This window comes from Coffea eugenioides, chromosome 5 (assembly GCF_003713205.1).
Source record: "Coffea eugenioides isolate CCC68of chromosome 5, Ceug_1.0, whole genome shotgun sequence".
In the NCBI taxonomy this organism is placed as follows: Eukaryota; Viridiplantae; Streptophyta; class Magnoliopsida; order Gentianales; family Rubiaceae; genus Coffea; species Coffea eugenioides.
Genome location: NC_040039.1, coordinates 30,061,310 through 30,067,989, shown reverse-complemented (window position 1 = coordinate 30,067,989; position 6,680 = coordinate 30,061,310). Strand labels below are relative to the sequence as shown.

The 6,680-nt window shown below is 36.5% G+C and overlaps 1 long non-coding RNA gene across 1 annotated transcript; it reads right to left on the bottom strand.

Annotated features, from left to right (window-relative positions):
- Positions 1-948: 948 nt before the first annotated feature.
- LOC113770115 lies at positions 949-5,188 on the bottom strand. Its single transcript, XR_003468394.1, has 3 exons — positions 5,096-5,188; positions 3,519-3,592; positions 949-1,011 (listed from the first exon to the last, which is right to left on the bottom strand). It is a non-coding gene; the product is annotated as an uncharacterized LOC113770115 (long non-coding RNA).
- Positions 5,189-6,680: the final 1,492 nt, after the last annotated feature.

The window sequence follows — 6,680 nt, the reverse complement described above, 5'->3', positions numbered from 1 at the left end:
CACTGCTTGTTTATTCGCAAAGGCAAAGCTCTTTTGCTCCAAGACACCGAGGTCTTATCCACCTTGCATCTAGAATCAATTCCCTGAATATTTTCACGATTCATGTAATCTTTAGATACCCTAGATAGTTTAGGCGTTTGGCATGCTCCAGGCTTGATGATATAATTCTCCGTGCCCATTTCATTTTGATGCAGAATTTTCTCATTAATCTCTTGTTGTAAGCAGGTGGCCAAAGGTTTTGAGATCTTGTCCCCATCAGTCCAAGAACCGTTACATTTATCAATTTGAGTTGAAATTAGACAATTACCACTGGATGTTTCACTCAGTGACTCAATTTTGGCCACAGTGGGGTTGACTTTCTGACTAAATACCAAATCTGCCATCTGATGCTGCCCCTTGATTTCTTCAGATACATTTCCAGTTCTAGTTGGAACATACTGAGCCGCTGCAAGGCCAGTGCAGCTCCCAATTGTTTGACTACTAACTGGGCTTGCCATGGTTTTTGTAGGAAGAAGCAGGTAAACAGGCTGAGTAGCAACCAAATTCTGTAGCTCCATTTCTGTTGGCAAACCTGTTGATTGGCCAGGCTGCTGATACTGTGGACCAATTTCTTCACATTTTCCATTCTCCACTTCACTCAACAGGTCATTTCTGCACCTGGCACATAATACAGTCTGACGGGGTTCACTTCCTGTGACTATCAGAGATTTTGCCAATACAATAGAAGTTGACTCCACCTTCGGAACAAAATCAGTCACCATATTAGGTAATTCGTTTGGAGCTTCACTGTGCATAGGAACTATAGTATTTTCAGAAGGGGGTGAATGTCTAGAACCTCTTTTCAAATCCAAGATGCACATTTCGATCTGTTTGATGACATCTGAAGCTTCGTTGGATAATTTACAAAGATCCTTAGATTCCTCTGTGCTTACTGCAGTCAACTCAGGTACAGATTGTGATTCAATGAGAGCAGTAGCTGGCCCGTTTGAACAAGAGTCCATTGATCTAATCCTACTTGAGGAATAATCAAGATCAGTAGGTCCTCAAACCAAAGTACAACTTAAATACAGAGCAAGGTACGAATTCAAATGCTTCTAATATAAAACACAAAAAAACATTAGAGAGAAAAACTAGAAAGGGTATTATCATGCATATTATTATTCAACACCAAAAAGTTGACATAACTTGGTTTAATTGTGAAAATGATGGAAGAAAATATGCCCGTGCAAAACAACATAAAATAGGTAACAATAGAACTGAATATGAAGTGCAATGTTTAATTCAATTTCATTTTTCTTGGTCGTCAATCCTACTATTGCATATAGTTTACTTTCCAAACTCAAATATTGAGTTTCAGCATTTTTAAGCAATTCATAGTATAAATGCATCTTTTTAAATTTACATGTGCGTGTCTACACATTTGTTCTAACTTTACAGGTCTTAGGTACGTATGCTTTACCTTTCTCATATAACAAATTATTTGCACTAGGTGAAGCTAAAACTATGAAGGCGTTTAGCTAGCTGCGAAATTGCATGGAAAAAATCCAAACTTTTAGGACCCAAGTAACAAAATTATGCCCCAACTGAAAGGAACACAAAAAAGAAAAATTATGGCTCCACCATGGTACTTGTATATTCTCCATATGTACAGTAAATTGCACTGGGTAACTTCACTTGTGCGTGAGAAATGTATAAATAAAACCTCCATGATTTATCCTGGGCATTGCCTCAGAAATGTATAACTTATTCACAAGTTTAAATTGATGAGTATTCTCCATATGTACAGTAAATATACACTGGGTAACTTCACTTGTGCGTGAGAAATGTATAAATAAAACCTCCATGATTTATCCTGGGCATTGCCTCAGAAATGTATAACTTATTCACAAGTTTAAACTGATGAGTATTGTTCACTGAGCTTGGAAATCGGCCGTAGCTCTCTACTGCCTATTGTCCATAGACCGATGGGCAGACTAGAAGGTTGAACAGAAGCAGTTGAAGTTAAATTAATTGTTCAAAAACAACCTAATTAATGCCCAAAACAGAATGAAAGAGGCAGCAGACGTGAGCAGAGCTGAGAGAAGCTTTCAGAGGAGTGATGTAAAATTACTGGTAGAGTTCAGTGGCTGTGAGGAAGAACCTTAGGTTCTCATCTAATTAATATGGCCCTCGGATATTGCAGAGAATTGGTAAAGCAGTCTATAGTTAGGAGCTGCCAGAGTGGGCACAAATCCATCCAGTTTTTAATGTTTCCATGTTATAAAATTCACAAGAAATACTCTGTTTGACCTACATTACCTCAAGTGACTGATATAATTAACATTGAACTTGAAGTGATTATGGCCATGAGGGGTCATCAAGCGGAAATACAAGATGTAGAGAAGTATCAATCAGGACAGGCCACAGGGGAAGATTGTAATGCATTACACTCTCAATTTCCAGAATTTGATCCTAGGGATTAGGATAATGCTAAGGGGGAGGAAATTGCAAAAGTAATATCAAGCCACTATAAAAGTTAAGCCATCAGAGAAAGAAGAGAGAAAAAATAATGTTATGATAGACAAGCAAAAATTTATATAATCTACGTCATGATCAACAAGAACAAACACTTAGCAAATAATGGAGCAGTTAAATATATATAAAAAAAAAGATAAGAAACACAAAAAACATGAAAGCCAAAAATCTAAACAAAGTTTAATGTTCTCTCTAATCAAACACATGCAAGCACACACACTTTTGCTCACACGCACGCACACACAAAATAAGAGGGAAACCGGCCAGTAGTGAAGAGAAAATGCAACTGATGGGATTCCCTATGGGGATGCTTCAGCTAATAACTAGGTTGCAGACTTAAACTAGTAACGAAGATAAAAGGTCACCTCTGGCTTTAGGCAAGAGAAATGCAACTGGTGGGATTTTGCTTGGACATTACGAAAAAGAAAAAGCTTGTGTGATTTTGTTTGGGGTTGTATGAGAGCAAAACAAGAAGTGTGATTGCATGCGGTACCCCAAACTCATTTGCAAATAATCCAGAATTTTACACAAACAGATATGAGCTGAAGGGAAGTAATCAAGTCAAATCATACTGAACTTTTCAAGCTCGACTTGCCAGAAAATATGGTTACTCAAAACTGAAGCTTGAGCACGTCAAATACCTTGTCATGCAGCTCCTTGAACGTGACTTTACTTGAGCTCAATTCCGAGTTCAATGAAGCCTTCTTCCTTATTAAATTAGATAAAAGCCAAAAATAATTAACTAGTTGCATTACAATCATCAACCATCCATTGTGCATAAAGCCAAAATTCCATCTTTCACACAATTTTCGAACAAAATATTGATTACAACTAATATACAAACCAACAGAATACTAAACTTGATACAATGGAAGTGAGCAAATTTAATATCAAACGTAGCTGCCAAAAACAAACTGAAATTCAACAATTTGCATCACTTAGCTATACATTTATGTCAATTGGCAGAAATTGAAGGTCGAAAAGAAATGAAGTTAAAGAATTACCTTAAAATACCAGTTGAGAAAGATAGAAATACTTGAGCCTTCACAAATTGCAATGAAGAAGCAAAAGTTGGAACCTAAAGTGAGCAACAAAGTAAAGTTTGAGTTTAATATGCAGAAAGCAAAAAGACATTATTAGTTTAATGGTAGAATCTTGTTCAAAAGGTAACCGGTTCAGCAAGAGAATTTAATGAATCTGACGCAGAAAGACTACAAAAGGGCAAAAAGCCCAAAACCAATATTGCACTTTCATCTGATCAAGTGACATATCAATTGCATCAAACTACTTCAACATAGTTCATTGAGGAATCTGCAACTGCAACAGCTAAATCATGAAAATTTCATCTAAAGACAGCAAAGATGGCATGCAGGACGCAAAAAATCTCCAAAAATATCATATGAGCTGTTTGGTCAAACAAAGAAATAAAAGAAAAAATAAAAAAAAAAAAGCACCACAAATTTAGCAATTCACAAACCAAACATGCAATGAGAAAGTTATCTGCAATTCATCTAGACACAAGGAAAGATTGCATCCACGATGCTGGAAGAGTAAACATCCGCAGAAGACCTAATTGACCAATAGATAATAAGGAATCGAACAAGAACAAACCATCACTAAAAATAGCAGCCAACAGGCCAACCACGCAATGAGCAAATATCAGCAATTCATGCAAAGACGGCCAAAATTAACATGTACAATAGTGAAAAGATTAAAAGACAAAAACTTTAAAGAGCATAAACAAATAGACCAGCATAAGGAGTCGGAGATAATGGAACCTAAGTAACAATCACAGGCAAGAATAGCTCAGGCGCCAGTCTAATTTGAAAACTGAACGAGCAAAGACAAGCCACGACAGAAGAACTTATCAAACTCAACTGTTCGCATAACAGCAAGCGAGTGACAACCTTTCTATATCGTGGTTTGCCAACTCGGCTGAGTCGTAACCGGCGGGACAGGTATACCATATCCTATTCGAATCAGCTGATATTGACCGAGTTATAACCGTGTAACAGGATACCAGCCAAAATCTCAGATTCGACTCGGATATGAATTGGCCAAATTATGAACAGCAAACAAAACACCTAATAATTCACCTTTTCTTTTTTAACTTTTACCGAAACCAAACAAAACATGAACAGAGAACAAAAGGCCACAAAAGGCCTGCACCAAGCCAATTATTGCCTTACAACTACAAAGGACAAGGGACAGGAGCGGTTGCAAGTGAAACCATTTCTGGTGATTTTGGTCATTTTTAATAGCGCGTAACTTTGGTTGCACACAGTGTAACTTTATTTGTATAATATGTAATTTTAGTACAAAATTTTGCAGGTCCCGCACACACGTTGTGAAAATCGATATACAACTCGTGATCTGGACTCACTTTTTTTTTGGCCAAAATCTGGCCGTAAACAGTTCAGAATGACCGCTCTTGCCCCTCATCCAACTACAAAAGGCCGTGCACCCACAAAAGGCCGTTGCAGAGAGTCCTTCCTCTCATGCTTTCTAGTTTTCTTTTTCAGCCATAAAGACAAGGGAAAGGGGAAGGGGAAGATAAGGGAAGATAAGGGGAGAAACGTACCGTCAATTTCTGTGTGCTTTTGCAGAGAGGGAATATTTCAGGTTTGCAGAGAGGGAAGGAGAAAACAGAGCAAAATGGAAAGGGCAAAGAAAGAATGAGGGTGACGGCTAAATATGGAGTGATTATTTGGAGAAGCGTACTGTCAATTTCTTCATCGTCTGGCTGTGAAGGAAGGAGAAAAACAGAGGGTGACGGCAGGGAGGGAAGGAGAAAACAGAGCGAAAGGGAAAGGGAAAAGAAGGAATCAAATCTGAAAAGGGTTCAGATTCCACTCAAGAATCAAATCTAGTGCCTTTTTTTGTTAATTTTCAGTCCAAACTAAGCACACCAAGAAGAGATTTGACGTTACAAATGATCCTTTTAACTAAGATAAAAGAACATGCCCGATTGGAAAAGCACAAAAAAAGAAAAAGAAAAAGACACATGGATCAAAGGAAAATATAACTTCTAACATTGATTAAACGTGACAATAAGTCAGGAACAAGAGCAAAACCGGATCAGAAAGGGTAATCGATAATAGCAATCTGTGCAGAATAACAAGGAACAGCACAATGATTATTCAATGCAAAAACCAGAATTAGAGAACAATTTCTGAACAATTTCCGCAAATTTAATTACAAGATGGAAAAAATAAAGAAAAAAATTACCAGAGGAGGACAGCGGGAAACTGAAAGAAAAAAAAAAGAATTTAGGAATTTGGAGGAATGTTAAACGGTCACGAAGAACAGAGGCGCCCTTCAAATTCTTGGGAAAATTTCTTTAAAAAAGGAAACGGGAAGGTTTCAAATTTGAGAGGCGGGTATTGGGTAAGTTTTGATAAATTTGCAAGGGGTTAATTTTAGAAACCACCCCTAAAGTTTCTATCAATATCACTAGCCTCACCCAAGATTTTAGACATAACCTTGCATCCCTAATTGATATATTTCTGTAACATATTAGCCAAGTGAGATTAAAAAGTTAATTTCAAGAGAAAAAAGAAAAATTTGACCCCCAAATGCCATTTTGGCATCTTGAAACAAATGGCTGTGGAATTTTTTGATGTGGAAGAGTAAAAAGCCAACAGTCATTGCATGGTCGAACAGTTGAATATAAGAGTAAAATATAGAGCGTTTTTGAGTTTATTTGGCTTCAAATCTTATTAAGTGAGCTCAGAGTTGATGTCTCTCCTCTTATGAAAATAAAGCATCACATTCCCTCTAAAATGGCTTTTCAAGTATTGATTTTTTTACAAATCTAATTATTAGCTTAAACAAATACTATCCCCTGTAATTAGGGGTATGTAGCAATTGCTACATGTATTTCATTTTTATGTGATACTTCTTTTTTCTTTCTTCATTGTGCATATAAAAAATTTCTTTTGATGCTCAAACACATGCTTTTTTCTTCTTATTATGGAAACTTTTAATCGTCATTATCGCCTTAAATTGAAAAGTTTTTAGTATGAATTATATATAATTTCTATTGGCAACCCCATATTATGGGTTAGATGTCAATAAGAACAAAAGTCATATATTCAACTAAAATATTTCACTTTCAATTTTATTTATTTTTTGTCCAACTTTCTTGTCAACATTTAATTTCATGC